Below are 15,309 nucleotides of genomic sequence, written 5' to 3'. Positions count from 1 at the left end.
GATCATTGTTTCTGCTTGTCACACGAAGCTTTTGGTGATCCGTGTTGAACTCAATCATGAGATGGAGGAGGTAGAATCCATCTTTCTTGCTTGGTTTCAGGACATGGATGAAGTAGAAGTTAGTTTTATGCGAGAAACCCAACTTCTTGTTCCTTTGTTTCCTGATCTGTAGGTAGCCACCCCTAATGCTGAAGCCTTGGAGAGCATCATCTAGAATATTCATTATGTGGGTGCAGTCCTTCTTCTCGTAGTCTCTGGTAGGGTCGAAATACATGGCATGGGAGACTCGCGGGTAAAGAACGATAAGGACGGTGCACCCGTTGCTGCGGGGAAAAGACACCTCAAATTATTCTCCATATGACTGAGAAGGAATGTTTGAAATGTACGAAAGGGTTGTCCGAAACTGACTTACTTTGGATGATAAGGCAGGAGGACAATTTCCTGGTCCTTATTCTGTACCAAGAAATTTTGGAGGTACTCCCTACCAGTTTCACGCTCAAAGTCGCCAAGTCTCAAGAAAGACTCATGCATGTAGTACGGATCCACCACACAGATTTGCGAGACTTCTTCTCTCTTCATGACGGAGCTCATATGTAGCGCAAAAAGGCAGATGATTGTAAAATCGAGCTGCCTTGTTAGAAACATCTCAAAGATATGGTCAAACCGCTGGAAGAACACCTCCGCGGGTCGTGTGTCAACGTAGCACTTCCCCTCAAGCACACGAGCCGCGCGTGTAGGATATCCTGGATCCTTCGAGGCTAGTAGGCTTGTCTCAGTCGACAACACACGGTCGTGCAGTCTCCTGAGATCCCCTAATAGTGCCTCCAGCAGTTTCGGTGGTAGCATCGGCTCGCCCATGAGATGGAACCTGGCCGCACCTTTCATGGGTACACGCTCTTTAGAATCCATCGTCTGGATGCTATGTGCTCTGGTTTGTTTGGAGGCAGCTATCTTTCCCGATCTCTTCCTCTCCTTTTTCTTGGGCACACCTTCCAGACCCTTCCTTAACCCTTGCCCAGTGTTGCCAGGCTAAACACTGTACAACCCCTGGCTAGTCGAGCCTGTGTTGAGGCGGCATCTTAAGGCGTGTCCTGTGAGGATTTCATGAAGAGAGACTTGTTGCAAACCCTGCTACGATGTTCCTGCCCGGGCAGATCATCCATATCCTCATTAGCATCATGCTGATAGCCCGATTCGTCATATGGTTGACTCGTCATATCTAAGTCACCCTCATATGTGTTTGTATTGAGGAAACCCATTGGGTCCTTGATAGCCCACAAGTATAGGGGATCGCAACAATTTTCGAGGGTAGAGTATTCAACCCAAATTTATTGATTTGACACAAGGGGAGCCAAAGAATATTCTCAAGTATTAGCAGCTGAGTTGTCAATTCAACCACACCTGGAAACTTAAATCTGCAGCAAAGTATTTAGTAGCAAAGTAATATGATAGTAGTGGTAATGGTAGCAAAAGGTAACGGTAGCGAAAGTAATGTTTTTGGTATTTTGTAGTGATGATAGCAATAGCAACGGAAAACTGAATAAGCGAAGAACAATATATGGAAAGCTCGTAGGCAACGGATCGGTGATGGAGAATTATGTCGGATGAGGTTCATCATGTAACAATCATAACCTAGGGTGACACAGAACAAGCTCCAGTTCATCAATGTAATGTTGGCATGTATTCCTAATATAGTCATACATGCTTATGGAAAAGAACTTGCATGACATCTTTTGTCCTACCCTCCCATGGCAGCGGGGTCCTATTGGAAACTAAGGGATATTAAGGCCTCCTTTTAATAGAGTACCGGAACAAAGCATTAACACATAGTGAATATATGAACTCCTCAAACTACGGTCATCACCGGTAAGTATCCCGATTATTGTCACTTCGGGGTTAACGGATCATAACACATAATAGGTGACTATAGACTTGCAAGATAGGATCAAGAACTCTCATATATTGATGAAAACATAATAGGTTCATATCTGAATTCATGGCACTCAGGCCCTAGTGACAAGCATTAAGCATAGCAAAGTCATAGCAACATCAATCTCAGAACATAGTGGATACTAGTGATCAAACCCTACCAAACCTAACTCGATTACATGATAGATCCCATCCAACCCATCATCGTCCAGCAAGCCTACGATGGAATTACTCACGCACGGCGGTGAGCATCATGAAATTGGTGATGGAGGATGGTTGATGATGACAATGGCGACGGATTCCCCTCTTCGGAGCCCTGAACGGACTCCAGATCAGCCCTCCCGAGAGGTTTTAGGGCTTGGCGGCGGCTCCGTATCGTAAAACGCGATGAATTCTTCTCTCTCATTTTTCATCCCCGAAACCAAATATATAGAGTTGGAGTTGAGGTCAGAGGAGCTCCAGGGGCCCACGAGGTAGGGGGCGCGCCCTAGGGGGGCAGGCGTGCCGCCCACCCTCGTGGATAGGTGGTGGGCCCCCTGGCCTTCATCTTTCCAATGATTTTTTATTATTTCTGAAAAGTTGTTCCATGAAGTTTCAGGTCATTCCGAGAACTTTTGTTTCTGGTCATAAATAACACCATGGTAATTCTGCTGAAAACAACGTCAGTCCGAGTTAGTTCCATTCAAATCATGCAAGTTAGAGTCCAAAACAAGGGCAAAAGTGTTTGGAAAAGTAGATACGACGGAGACGTATCCACTCCCCCAAGCTTAAACCCTTGCTTGTCCTCAAGCAATTCAGTTGATAAACTGAAAGTGATAAAGAAAAACTTTTACAAACTCTGTTTGCCCTTGTTGTTGTAAATATGTAAAGCCAGCTTTCAAGTTTTCAGCAAATGTTATGACTAACCACATTCACAATAACGCTTAGGTATCAAGTTTACTCATATCAATGTCATAATCAACTAGCGAGCAATAATAATAAATCTCGGATGACAACACTTTCTCAAAACAATCATAATATGATATAACAAGATGGTATCTTGCTAGCCCTTTCTGAGACCGCAAAACATAAATGCAGAGCACCTTTAAAGATCAAGGACTGACTAGACATTGTAATTCATGGTAAAAGAGATCCAGTCAAGTCATACTCAATGTAAACTAACAGTAATGAATGCAAATGACAGCGGTGCTCTCCAACTGGTGCTTTTTAATAAGAGGATGATGACTCAACATGAAAGTAAATAGATAGGCCCTTCGCAGAGGGAAGCAGGGATTTGTAGAGGTGCCAGAGCTCGATTTTGAAATAGAGGTGAATAATATTTTGAGCAGTATACTTTCATAGTCAACATAACAACCAAGAGATGGCAATATCTTCCATGCTACACACATTATAGGCGGTTCCCAAGCAGAATGGTAAAGTTTATACTCCCTCTCCACCAACAAGCATCAATCCATGGCTTGCTCGAAACAACGAGTGCCTCCAACTAACAAGAGTCCCATGGGGAGTTTTGTTTGCAATTATTTTGATTTGATTTGCATAAAGCATGGGACTGGGCATCCCGGTGACCAGCCATTTTTCTCGTGAGTGAGGATGCAGTCCACTCCTCTTGAGAATAACCCGCCTAACATGGAAGATACGGACAGCCCTAGTTGATACATGAGCTATTCGAGCATACAAAACATGATATTTATTTGAAGGTTTAGAGTTTGGCACATACAAATTTACTTGGAACGGCAGGTAGATACCGTATATAGGTAGGTATGGTGGACTCATATGGAATAACTTTGGGGTTTATGGAGTTGGATGCACAAGTAGTATTCCCGCTTAGTACAGGTGAAGGCTATCAAAAGACTAGGAAGCGACCAGCTAGAGAGCGACAACAGTCATGAACATGCATTAAAATTAATCAACACCGAATGCAAGAATGAGTAGGATATAATCCACCATGAACACAAATATCATGAAGGCTATGTTGATTTTGTTTCAACTACATGTGTGAACATGCGCCAAGTCAAGTCACTTAAATCATTCAGAGGAGGAAACCACCCTATCATACCACATCACAACCATTTTAGTAGCATGTTGGCACGCAAGGTAAACCATTATAAGCTCCTAGATAATCAAGCATGTAACAAGAACTATGATCTCTAGTTATCATTGCAAACATGTTTATTCATAATAGGCTGAACCAGGAACGATGAACTAATCATATTTACAAAAACAAGAGAGGTCGAGTTCATACCAGCTTTTCTCATCTCAATAAGTTCATCATATAATCATCATTATTGCCTTTCACTTGCACGACCGAACGATGTGGATAATAATAATAGTGCACGTGCATTGGACTAAGCTGGAATCTGCAAGCATTCAATAAACAGGAGAAGACAAGGCAATATGGGCTCTTTTGTCACATCAACAATAATGCATATAAGAGCCACTTCAACAATTTAATTATGGTCTTCTCCTATCGACCCCCAAAGAAAAGAAAAGAAATAAAACTATTTACACGGGAGACCTCCCAACAAGTAAAAGAAGAACAGGAAATCTTTTTGGGTTTTCTTTTTAATTACTACTACAAGCATGGAAAGTAAACTAACTAAAAGCTACAACTAATTTTTTTCTTAAGTTTATCAAACACACAAGAAGAAAGCATAAAAAGGGAAATAAACCAGCATGGATGATACAATGAAAAAGTATGAGCACCGACATCTGGCAATGAGTGTGTGGACATAAATGTAATGTCGGTGAGAAATACGTACTCCCGCAAGCTTAGGCTTTTGGGCCTAAGTTGGTCTATGGCCATGGTTGACCTGGCGGATATCCATAGTAGAAGTTGGGGTCGTACTGAGATGCAGCGGCTATTGCCTCCTGAGCTACAGCATGGCGACGAGCGGCCTCCGCCCTCCTCTCGTACTCATCTTCCTCCTCTTTGGTAATAACATATCTTCCTTTTGCCTGATAATCAAAGAAGGCAGGAGCAGGGAGAGTAATATGGACAACATGACATCTATCAAAGATTAAACGATGCTGGAGAGGTGATTCATTCCTCTCGACAAACTGGTGGTGAACCATAGCATTAAAGTCTAGGTAAGCAGGAGGAAACTCAATATCATTTTCGCGTATGGCTACACCAAGAAAATTAGCTATGCGGGTTGCATAAATTCCACCAAAGAAATCTCCATTAAATTTATTAAGATGCAACCTACATGCAACAATGGCTCCCAAATTATAAGATTTATCTCCTAACACAGCACTCCTAAGAATACTGAGGTCAGGGACACACATGTGGCATGCCTCATCTTTACCATTAATGCATCTACCTATGAAGAGAGCAAAATAATGTATAGCAAGAAAGTGAATGCTCCCTATGGTAACTTGTGTTATATCTCTAGATTATCCCACAGTTATACTAGCAAGAAAATCTCTAAATTCATATTTGCGAGGATCCCTGATACTATCCCATTGTGGAAGTTTGCAAGCAGTGGTAAAATCCTCTAAGTCCATAGTGTAAGAATTTTCATAAAGATCAAACAGGATAGTTGGAGAATTACGTGAAGATGAAAATTCAAACCTCCTCACAAAGGAACTAGTGATATAGTGATACTGGCTGCACTTTTCTTCCTCGAAGCTCACAAGATCAGCATTACGCAAATATGCGTTAAATTCTTCCTTAATTCCCGCTCGATCCATAAAATTTTCCGAAGGCCATTCACAAGGACGCACTGGTGCGTCTCTTGGTGGCTCTTCATCAGCATCACGCATTGCAAGCCTGGGTCCTTGCTTCCTTGAAGAACCACCTTGGAACATTTTCCTAAGCATATTTCCTCCTCTGAAAAATTTCTGAAATTTTTAGTAACTTCAAAATAAAAGTAAACCAAACTCAATAATATTGATAGCAACTACTCATACAAGTGCCTAGGGCCTATATCATGCATCAAAACTACTTTTGACCATATAAATTTGACATGCAAGCTCAAGAACATGGTCACCTAGGCAGCAAAAATTTGCAATGAATAAAGCACTAGAACAAAAACTAATTGGACCAATGGAGGAGTCACACACCAAGGAACAATCTCCCCAAGCAGTTTTGTGAGAGGTGCTTTGTGCAAGGAGATCGAAAATGGCAGCAAAATGAGCTTGGACTCGGGTTTGAGATGGATATTCGTGTTTGGGGGAGGAAGGAGTGTGTGGGTGAAAGGATAAGTGGAGGAGGGCCACCGTGGGCCCACGAGGCAGGGGCGCGCCCTCCACCCTCGTGGCCAGGTGGATGACCCCCCTGCTGTGTTCTTAGTGCCAAATATTCTCAAATATTCTAGAAAAAATCATATTTAAATTTCAGGGCATTTGGAGAACTTTTATTTTCGGGGTATTTTTATATTACACGGATAATTCAGATAACAGATGGAAAAATACTATTTTTATTTTATTTAATATAAATAACAGAAAGTAAAAGGAGGGTACAGAAGGTTGTGCCTTCTAGTTTCATCCATCTCACGATCATCAAAAGGAATCCACTAACAAGGTTGATCAAGTCTTGTTAATGAACTCATTCCGAATAACATGGAACCGGAGATATTTCAAATAATACTATGTTACCTCAACGGGGATATGCACATCCCCAATAATAAGAATATCATATTTCTTCTTGACAGTAGGAAGAGGAAATTCAAAACCTCCAAATATAATCGATGGGATTTTTCCAATAGAGTTGATACTATGAACTTGAGGTTGTTTCCTTGGAAAGTGTATCGTATCCTCATTACCATTAACATGAAAAGTGACATTGCCTTTAGTGCAATCAATAACAGCCCCTGCAGTATTCAAAAAGGGTCTTCCAAGAATAATAGACATACTATCGTCCTCGGGAATATCAAGAATAACAAAGTCCGTTAAAATAGTAATGTTTGCAACTACAACAGGCACATCCTCACAAATACCGACAGGTATAGCAGTTGATTTATTAGCCATTTGCAAAGATATTTCAGTAGGTGTCAACTTATTCAAATCAAGTCTACGATATAAAGAGAGAGGCATAACACTAACATCGGCTTGAAGATCACATAAAGCAGTTTTAACATAGTTTCTTTTAATGGAGCATGGTATAGTGGGTACTCCTGTATCTCCAAGTTTCTTTGGTATTCCACCCTTAAAAGTATAATTAGCAAGCATGGTGGAAATTTCAGCTTCCGGTATCTTTCTTTTATTTGTAACAATATCTTTCATATACTTAGCATAAGGATTCATTTTGAGCATATCAGTTAATCGCATACGCAAAAAGATAGGTCTAATCATTTCAGCAAAGCGCTCAAAATCCTCATCATCCTTTTTCTTGGATGGTTTGGGAGGAAAAGGCATAGGTTTCTAAACCCATGGTTCTCTTTCTTTACCATGTTTCCTAGCAACAAAGTCTTTATTATCATAACGTTGATTCTTTAATTGTGGGTTATCAAGATCAACAGTAGGTTCAATTTCTATATCATTATCATTACTAGGTTGAGCATCATCATGAACATTATCATTAACATTATCACTAGATTCAGGTTCATTACCAGATTGTGTTTCAGCATCAGAAATAGAGATGTCATTTGGATTCTCTAGTGTTTCAACAATAGGATCACTAGAAGCATGCAAAGTCCTATCATTTTTCTTTTTCTTCCTATTAGAAGGACTAGGTGCATCCACATTATTTCTCTGAGAATCTTGCTCAATTCTCTTCGGGTGGCCTTCAGGATACAAAGGTTCCTGAGTCATTCTACCACCTCTAGTCATAACTCTAACATCATTATCATTATTCTTACTATTCAATTCATTGAGCAAATCATTTTGAGCTTTAAGTACTTGTTCTACTTGAGTGCTAACCATAGAAGCATGTTTACTAATAAGTTTAAGTTCACCTTTGACATTAGCCATATAATCACCCAAGTGTTCAAGCATATTTGAATTGTATTTCAATTGTCTACCAAAATAAGCATTAAAATCTTCTTACTTAATCATAAATTTATCAAACTCATCTAAGCATGGGCTAGCAAACTTAGTAAATGGGATTTCAGCTTTATCATATCTATAGAGAGAATTTACCTTTACTACCTGTGTCGGGTTATCAAGACCATGAGTTTCTTCAATAGGTAAAGGATTAAGATCATATGTTTCTTCAACAGGCGGTAAACTAAGACCATGTATTTCTTCAATAGGAGGTAAATTCTTAACATCTTCAGCTTTAATACCTTTTTCTTTCATAAATTTCTTTGCCTCTTGCATATCTTCAGGACTGAGAAATAGAATACCCCTCTTCTTCGGAGTTGGTTTGGGAATAGGCTCAGGAATTGGCTCCGGAGCTGGCTCAGGAAGTGTCCAATTATTTTCATTTGTCAATATATTATTCAATAGAATTTCAGCTTCATCCGGTGTTCTTTCCCTGTAAATAGAACCAGCACAACTATCCAGGTAATCTCTGGAGGCATCGGTTAGTCCATTATAAAAGATATCAAGTATTTCATTTTTCTTAAGAGGATGATCAGGCAAAGCATTAAGTAACTTGAGAAGCCTCCCCCAAGCTTGTCGGAGACTCTCTTCTTCAATTTGCACAAAATTATATATATCCCTTAAAGCAGCTTGTTTCTTATGAGCAGGGAAATATTTAGAAGAGAAGTAATAAATCATATCCTGGGGACTACGCACACAACCAGGATCAAGAGAATTAAACCATATCTTAGCATCACCCTTTAATGAGAACGGAAATATTTTAAGGATATAATAGTAACGAGTTCTCTCATCAGTAGTGAACAGGGTGGCTATATCATTTAATTTAGTAAGATGTGCCACAACAGTTTCAGATTCATAGCCATGAAAAGGATCGGATTCAACCAAAGTAATTATATCAGGATCAATAGAGAATTCATAATCCTAATCAGTAACAAAGATAGGTGAAATAGCAAAAGCAGGGTCAGGTTTCACTCTAGCATTAAGAGATTTCTGCTTCCATTTAGCTAATAACCTCTTGAGCTCGTATCTATCTTTGCAAGCTAAAATAGCAAAAGAAGCTTCTTTATCAAAAACATAACCCTCAGGAATAACAGGTGAGTCTTCATCATCACTTTCATCAATATTATCAAATTCAATATTTTAATTCTCTCTAGCCCTAGCAAGTTGTTCATCAAGAAATTCACCAAGTGGCACAGTAGTATCAAGCATAGAAGTAGTTTCATCATAAGTATCATGTATAGCAGAAGTGGCATCATCAATAACATGCAACATATCAGAACGAATAGCAGAAGCAGGTTTAGGTGTCGCAAGCTTACTCAAAACAGAAGGTGAATCAAGTGCAGAGCTAGATGGCAGTTCCTTACCTCCCCTCGTAGTTGAGGGATAAATCTTAGTTCTCAGATCTTTCAAGTTCTTCATAATGATAAGCATCTATAAATCCCAAGTGACTCAAAGAATAGAGCTATGCTCCCCGGCAACGGCGCCAGAAAATAGTCTTGGTAACCCACAAGTATAGGGGATCGCAACGGTTTTCGAGGGTAGAGTATTCAACCCAAATTTATTGATTCGACACAAGGGGAGCCAAAGAATATTCTCAAGTATTAGCAGCTGAGTTGTCAATTCAACCACACCTGGAAACTTAATATCTGCAGCAGAGTATTTAGTAGCAAAGTAATATGATAGTAGTGGTAACGGTAGCAAAAGGTAACGACAGCAAAAGTAATCCTTTTGGTATTTTGTAGTGATGACAGCAATAGCAATGGAAAAGTAAATAAGCGAAGAACAATATATGGAAAGCTCGTAGGCAATGGATCGGTGATGGAGAATTATGTCGGATGCGGTTCATCACATAACAATGATAACCTAGGGTGACACAGAACAAGCTACAGTTCATCAATGTAATGTAGGAATGTATTCCGAATATAGTCGTACGTGCTTATGGAAAAGAACTTGCATGACATCTTTTGTCCTTCCCTCCCGTGGCAGCGGGGTCCTATTGGAAACTAAGGGATATTAAGGCCTCCTTTTAATAGAGTACCAGAACAAAGCATTAACACATAGTGAATACATGAACTCCTCAAACTACGGTCATCACCGGTAAGTATCCCGATTATTGTCACTTCGGGGTTAACGGATCATAACACATAATAGGTGACTATAGACTTGCAAGATAGGATCAAGAACTCTCATATATTGATGAAAACATAATAGGTTCAGATCTGAAATCATGGCACTCGGGCCCTAGTGACAAGCATTAAGCATAGCAAAGTCATAGCAACATCAATCTCAGAACATAGTGGATACTAGGGATCAAACCCTAACAAACCTAACTCGATTACATGATAGATCCCATCCAACCCATCACCGTCCAGCAAGCCTATGATGGAATTACTCATGCACGGCGGTGAGCATCATGAAATTGGTGATGGAGGATGGTTGATGATGACGATGGCGACGGATTCCCCTCTCTGGAGCCCCGAACGGACTCCAGATCAGCCCTCCCGAGAGGTTTTAGGGCTTGGCGGCGGCTCCGTATCGTAAAACGCGATGAATTCTTCTCTCTCATTTTTTCTCCCCGAAACCAAATATATAGAGTTGGAGTTGAGGTCGGAGGAGCTCTAGGGGGCCCACGAGGTAGGGGCGCACCCTAGGGGGGCAGGTGCACCCCCACCCTCGTGGACAGGTGGTGGGCCCCCTGGCCTTCATCTTTTGTAAGGATTTTTTATTATTTCCAAAAAGTTGTTCCGTGAAGTTTCAGGTCATTCCGAGAACTTTTGTTTCTGCACATAAATAACACCATGGTAATTCTGCTGAAAACAGCGTTAGTCCGGGTTAGTTCCATTCAAATCATGCAAGTTAGAGTCCAAAACAAGGGCAAAAGTGTTTGGAAAAGTAGATACAACGGAGACGTATCAGTCCTCCATCTCCTCCGTATTATAATCCATTCTCTGTTCTACGGGACCGATTACATCAGGCAGTACTATTTGACCCCCTTCATCACGTAAACAGTCGCTCTCACCTGACAGTACAGGAGCTGGTAATTGCGTAGGCGGGGTGGTGGTCTCCATACATGCTAGTTGATGTGTGGTTATTGGTGTGCTCTTGGCCGGCTCGAGATGAATAAGATTCTTCGTCCATAGGAGCACCCAACCCTTGCAGCTTCCAATCCGTGGTGGGGTCTCGTCGTCCTCTCCTCCTAGGCATAATGGAGGAGGTAAATCCTCGTGCCCCAATGTCACACTCGACAAGGTAACCCTGAAGTGCCTAGCGGGCATCGGCTGGTTGTGGAATGTGAGATCCAAGGGCTTCGTTATCACCCCCTTTCCTACGTCCACCTTCTGGCCTTTGATCAAGTAGAGTACGGTGCATGGGGTTTTGTCGTCCTGCAAACACATGTCTGCGGCGTAAAACATCCGAAAGGCAACGGAAATGGAATATTCTATATATATATATATGTTCGTGCGACATGTAATTACCGTGAGGACGTCGAGCTCGGCCAAAGACGAAGGCCCGCCTAGCATGCCAGAGAGTGAGGATGGGCTACTATGAGTGGGTGCGGGTGCGAGAGGAGGCCCACTTACGTGAGCAAGTGATTGTGCGGTGGTGTTGTTGTTCACGGAGTTGCTCGCGACGAAACTGGGCAACATGAAATCATGTACCATCTTGTCTGGATTTTCCTTCGTCCAGTTGATGATAGCCGGGACCAAGTTAGTAGCAAAATCATTTCTGCAGGCAGTTATAGCGGCATTGACTGCCTGCTGTAGCAACTCATTTTTCTCCTCGGCTGTTTTTTTCGCCTCCTCAGCTGCTTTTTTTCTCGAACGCAAGCTTCTCCTTCTTGTTGATGTCCGCCTGACTAAACTTCTTTTTCTGCTTGTTGGCCTCCGAGCCCTCATTGTAAAACACCTTCCACGTTGCTCCATCTCCGGCGCCGTGCCCACAACCATATTGCGGCCACTGGCCCAAAGGGAGTCCCTTAAGTTCGTTCAAGGCCCGGTTGAGAGGGGTGTCCCACTTGGGCCTCATCGGAGAAGTAGGGCTTTCGGCTGCAAGCTGGTGTTGCTTCTCCTGCAGAAGGAACGTGCACCGTTTAGGAATGTGTAGTCGACTAGATCTGGAGCTAAATGTAAGGTGGTAAAAGAATAATTACCAGTAGTCTAATCAATCTCCTCGTGATCTGGTCCGTGTAAAAAACCTTCTTTTCCTTGTCCCACTTGTAGTGGGCCCTGATGAAGTCGCGCTCCAAGGGGTTAGTGAACTTCGCGAAAGGGTCTGGAAGACCCGTAGCTTCACGTTCCGTGTCCTCCTTATCCCATATGGGCCTTTTACCGAAGTAGCCACGGCTTCCGAGGCGATGCTTCCCCGTGTTCCTTTGCTGAAGGCTCTTGAATTTCGCAGCCTTAGCCTTGGCTGCCTCGATAGCGCAAGTGTCCTTGAAATTTTTGAACTCCTCTTCCATAAGCGTCGGATTTTCCTCCAGAATCTTGGACAAGGGTTCCTCAGCCTCAATAGCTCGTTTCACCCTCCCTTTCTAGGATGCCAAATCATTGCTGAACATGCCCATGGTGTGATTGTTAATCTTTTTCATCTTCAGATCATCCCACGGTTGTTCTATGTTATCATCCCGGTCGGGGAACTTGAATCTCTTGTGCAACTTCGTCAGGAGCAACTGCGTCAAATGTTCTTTACTCCTTAAGTCATTGTCGTTGATGCTCGCGCATTCCCGTAGGATGCATCCTACTTGGTTCGCATAGCACTTGCGAGGTTCTTCCGGCTCTAATGGCTCAAACTTCCCATGTGCCATCTTTGTGATCACCAGTCATCCAATGCCTAGTTTGTTAGGTTTTCGTATCCTCTACTTCTTCTTTTCCGTAGCGGCATCGGTGCCGGTACCTTTCCCGCCGGTCTCGGCGCCGCCATCGGTGTCGGCGCCGTCGATGTCGATGTCGGCATTAGTACCATCATCGAGGCTGACATGCAAACCTTAACGTTGCTTAGCAGTCAAAAAGTCGAGGTACTCTTGTTCACCCTCATAATCCATCTCGTCTACATCTTGGTCAGAAGGCCCGGTTTCTTCGTTGTTTGACATTGTCTCCTATGATTAAGTCTCCTCATTTAATTCTAAAAGTATGATAAAATGAGAAATGACATAAAAAAGATCTATGTTTGCCGGAATGTCGTTGCCCAGCAACTCCCGACACTCGATATGCCTACTATCTAGCACAAGTCATGCCAAAATTCATGAAAAATTTCGGCATGACCTTTGCTAAAAATGGACATATCGAGCGCCCGAAATTCACCGGAACAGAAATGAATCAACATTCCGACGTAACATAGGCTACTCGGATCATTTACCCTGCACATAATCATCATGTCCAAATGACATGTCCAAATTCCAAATATGACATGTCCAAAACATCACATGTCCACATATCACATGTCCACTTCAAATTTGCATATAAAAGGAAGAAAAATATAGAACTTGAAGAAAAAACCTAGCTAAGTTCATAACTAAATATATAACCTAATTAACCATCTGCCCTAACTAAAAACTAAGTAAATTAACGAAAGAACCCTAGCTACCAGAGAGAGTAGGAGCGGTGGAGGCTTATAGAGGGTGCAGGCCCGACGACGGCCGGGGTTGGGAGGGGTTGGTGCCGGGGTCGGAGTCGGGGTCGAGCGCCGGGGCCGGAGCCAGGGTCGGGGCCAGGGGCGAGCGCCGGGGTCAGGGGCGAGCCCAGGGGCGCGGCGAGGGTAGGGCTCCGGCAGCGTGACGGGGGAAGAGAAAGTGTGGGGATTTGAGGGAAAAGAGGCGGGATGAAGAGAGGAGTTGGGATTTGGGGGGAAAGAGGCGGGATGAAGAGAGGAGTGGGGATTTCGGGGGTTAACTGGGCATAGAAGTAGCGCGTTTAAACAAAACATGCTATAGCTACTCCAGGTAGCTATAGCGGTTTTACAGGGAAACCGGTACTGCTATCTTCACTAGCTGTAGCTCTTTTCTCAGAAAAGCGCTGCTGCTATAACCAGTACCTATATAGCAGTTTTCCTGTTTGTTTCCTTCTATTTTCTTTTCCTTTATTTTCTCTCACTTTTCTTTTCTTTTTTCCCGAGAGTAGTGAATGAAGGGAAGGCGATATATATTGCATCACTTGACGGTTATGTATGTATATAGAATAGGAACATATATATTACATCATTGGACCCATCCATAATAATGGCTAAGCGTGTATACAAAATAGGAACATATATATTACATCATTTGACCGATAACGTATGGTTCCTCAGCGTTGACGTTTTTGTTTCTGAGTGAGCTTCTTTCCCTTCTTGTTTGTTGAAGAATAATTGAGCCCCTCGTTGTGACTTTTCCTTTTCCATGGAGTACGATTTTTCTTAGGTAATGTAGTATTGATTCTTCTTTTGACGTATACTTCATCATCATCGTCATCTTCCCTCATTGGGTTGCCGTACTAATCGTAGTCTTCCTCGTTGGCGACTCCATCCATTCCAATGATGTTCCTTTTGCCTCTCCACACGACAACACGACTGGGATTGTGCGGATCAGTTATGAAGAAGCATTGTGTCACGTGCTTAGCGTGTACCCATGGCTCGTTTTTTGCGATAGCGTTCATGATAGCACTCTTGGCATCGGGTATAGTCATGGTAGTGAAATACCGGTTTTCTCTTTCGACATTCTTAGCCCATCTAACACGGAACATCTCGTGTTGTGCAGTCTAGAGTAGTCAAGCTCCCAGATCTCCTCGACCCTTCCGTAAAATCTATCAGTTGCGTTGTTGTTGCTACCCATCATGCATTCCATCGTCACCCCTGAGTTCTGATCATCACTGTCCATATCTTTGGCCTCCGTGTGGAACATGTATCCATTGATATCGTATGCCTGATAGGTTACGAGGTTGGGCGAGGGGCCATGTGCTAAGGCGTATATGAGCAATCCGTCCTTAGAGCTCTCCTCCGGGGGATTAGCAACAATATGCTCTTTGAACCAATGCAAGAAAGTGGAGTTGTGCCCTCTAGTAACTTCGGCGTCCGTCCTGCATACCCCCTGGTCACGATACTTCTTTGTGATAATTTCTTTGTGCAGTGCCACGAAAGGATCTACCTCGTCTAGGTGTTGTAGCACTACCAAGTTTGCTCTGTCAAAGTCGCTGCGTCGATCTGAGTATGCGACATGCAGTTCCCTGCGACTGTTACAGTGACCTTCTCCTTCGAGCCTCCCATCGTGCTTGTTAACAGACAAACCAACACCAACACTAGGTGGCTGGTCTGCGCCATATAGAAAATTATCGTAGAAAGAGATGCACTCTTGTGTCAGATAGCCCTGGACGATGCTTCCATCCGGACGGGACATGTTACAAACGAATCCTTTGATGATCCCATTCA

The sequence above is a fragment of the Triticum urartu genome, chromosome 4 (assembly GCF_003073215.2).
Source record: "Triticum urartu cultivar G1812 chromosome 4, Tu2.1, whole genome shotgun sequence".
Lineage (NCBI taxonomy): Eukaryota > Viridiplantae > Streptophyta > Magnoliopsida > Poales > Poaceae > Triticum > Triticum urartu.
Note: the sequence above shows the minus strand (reverse complement) of the source record.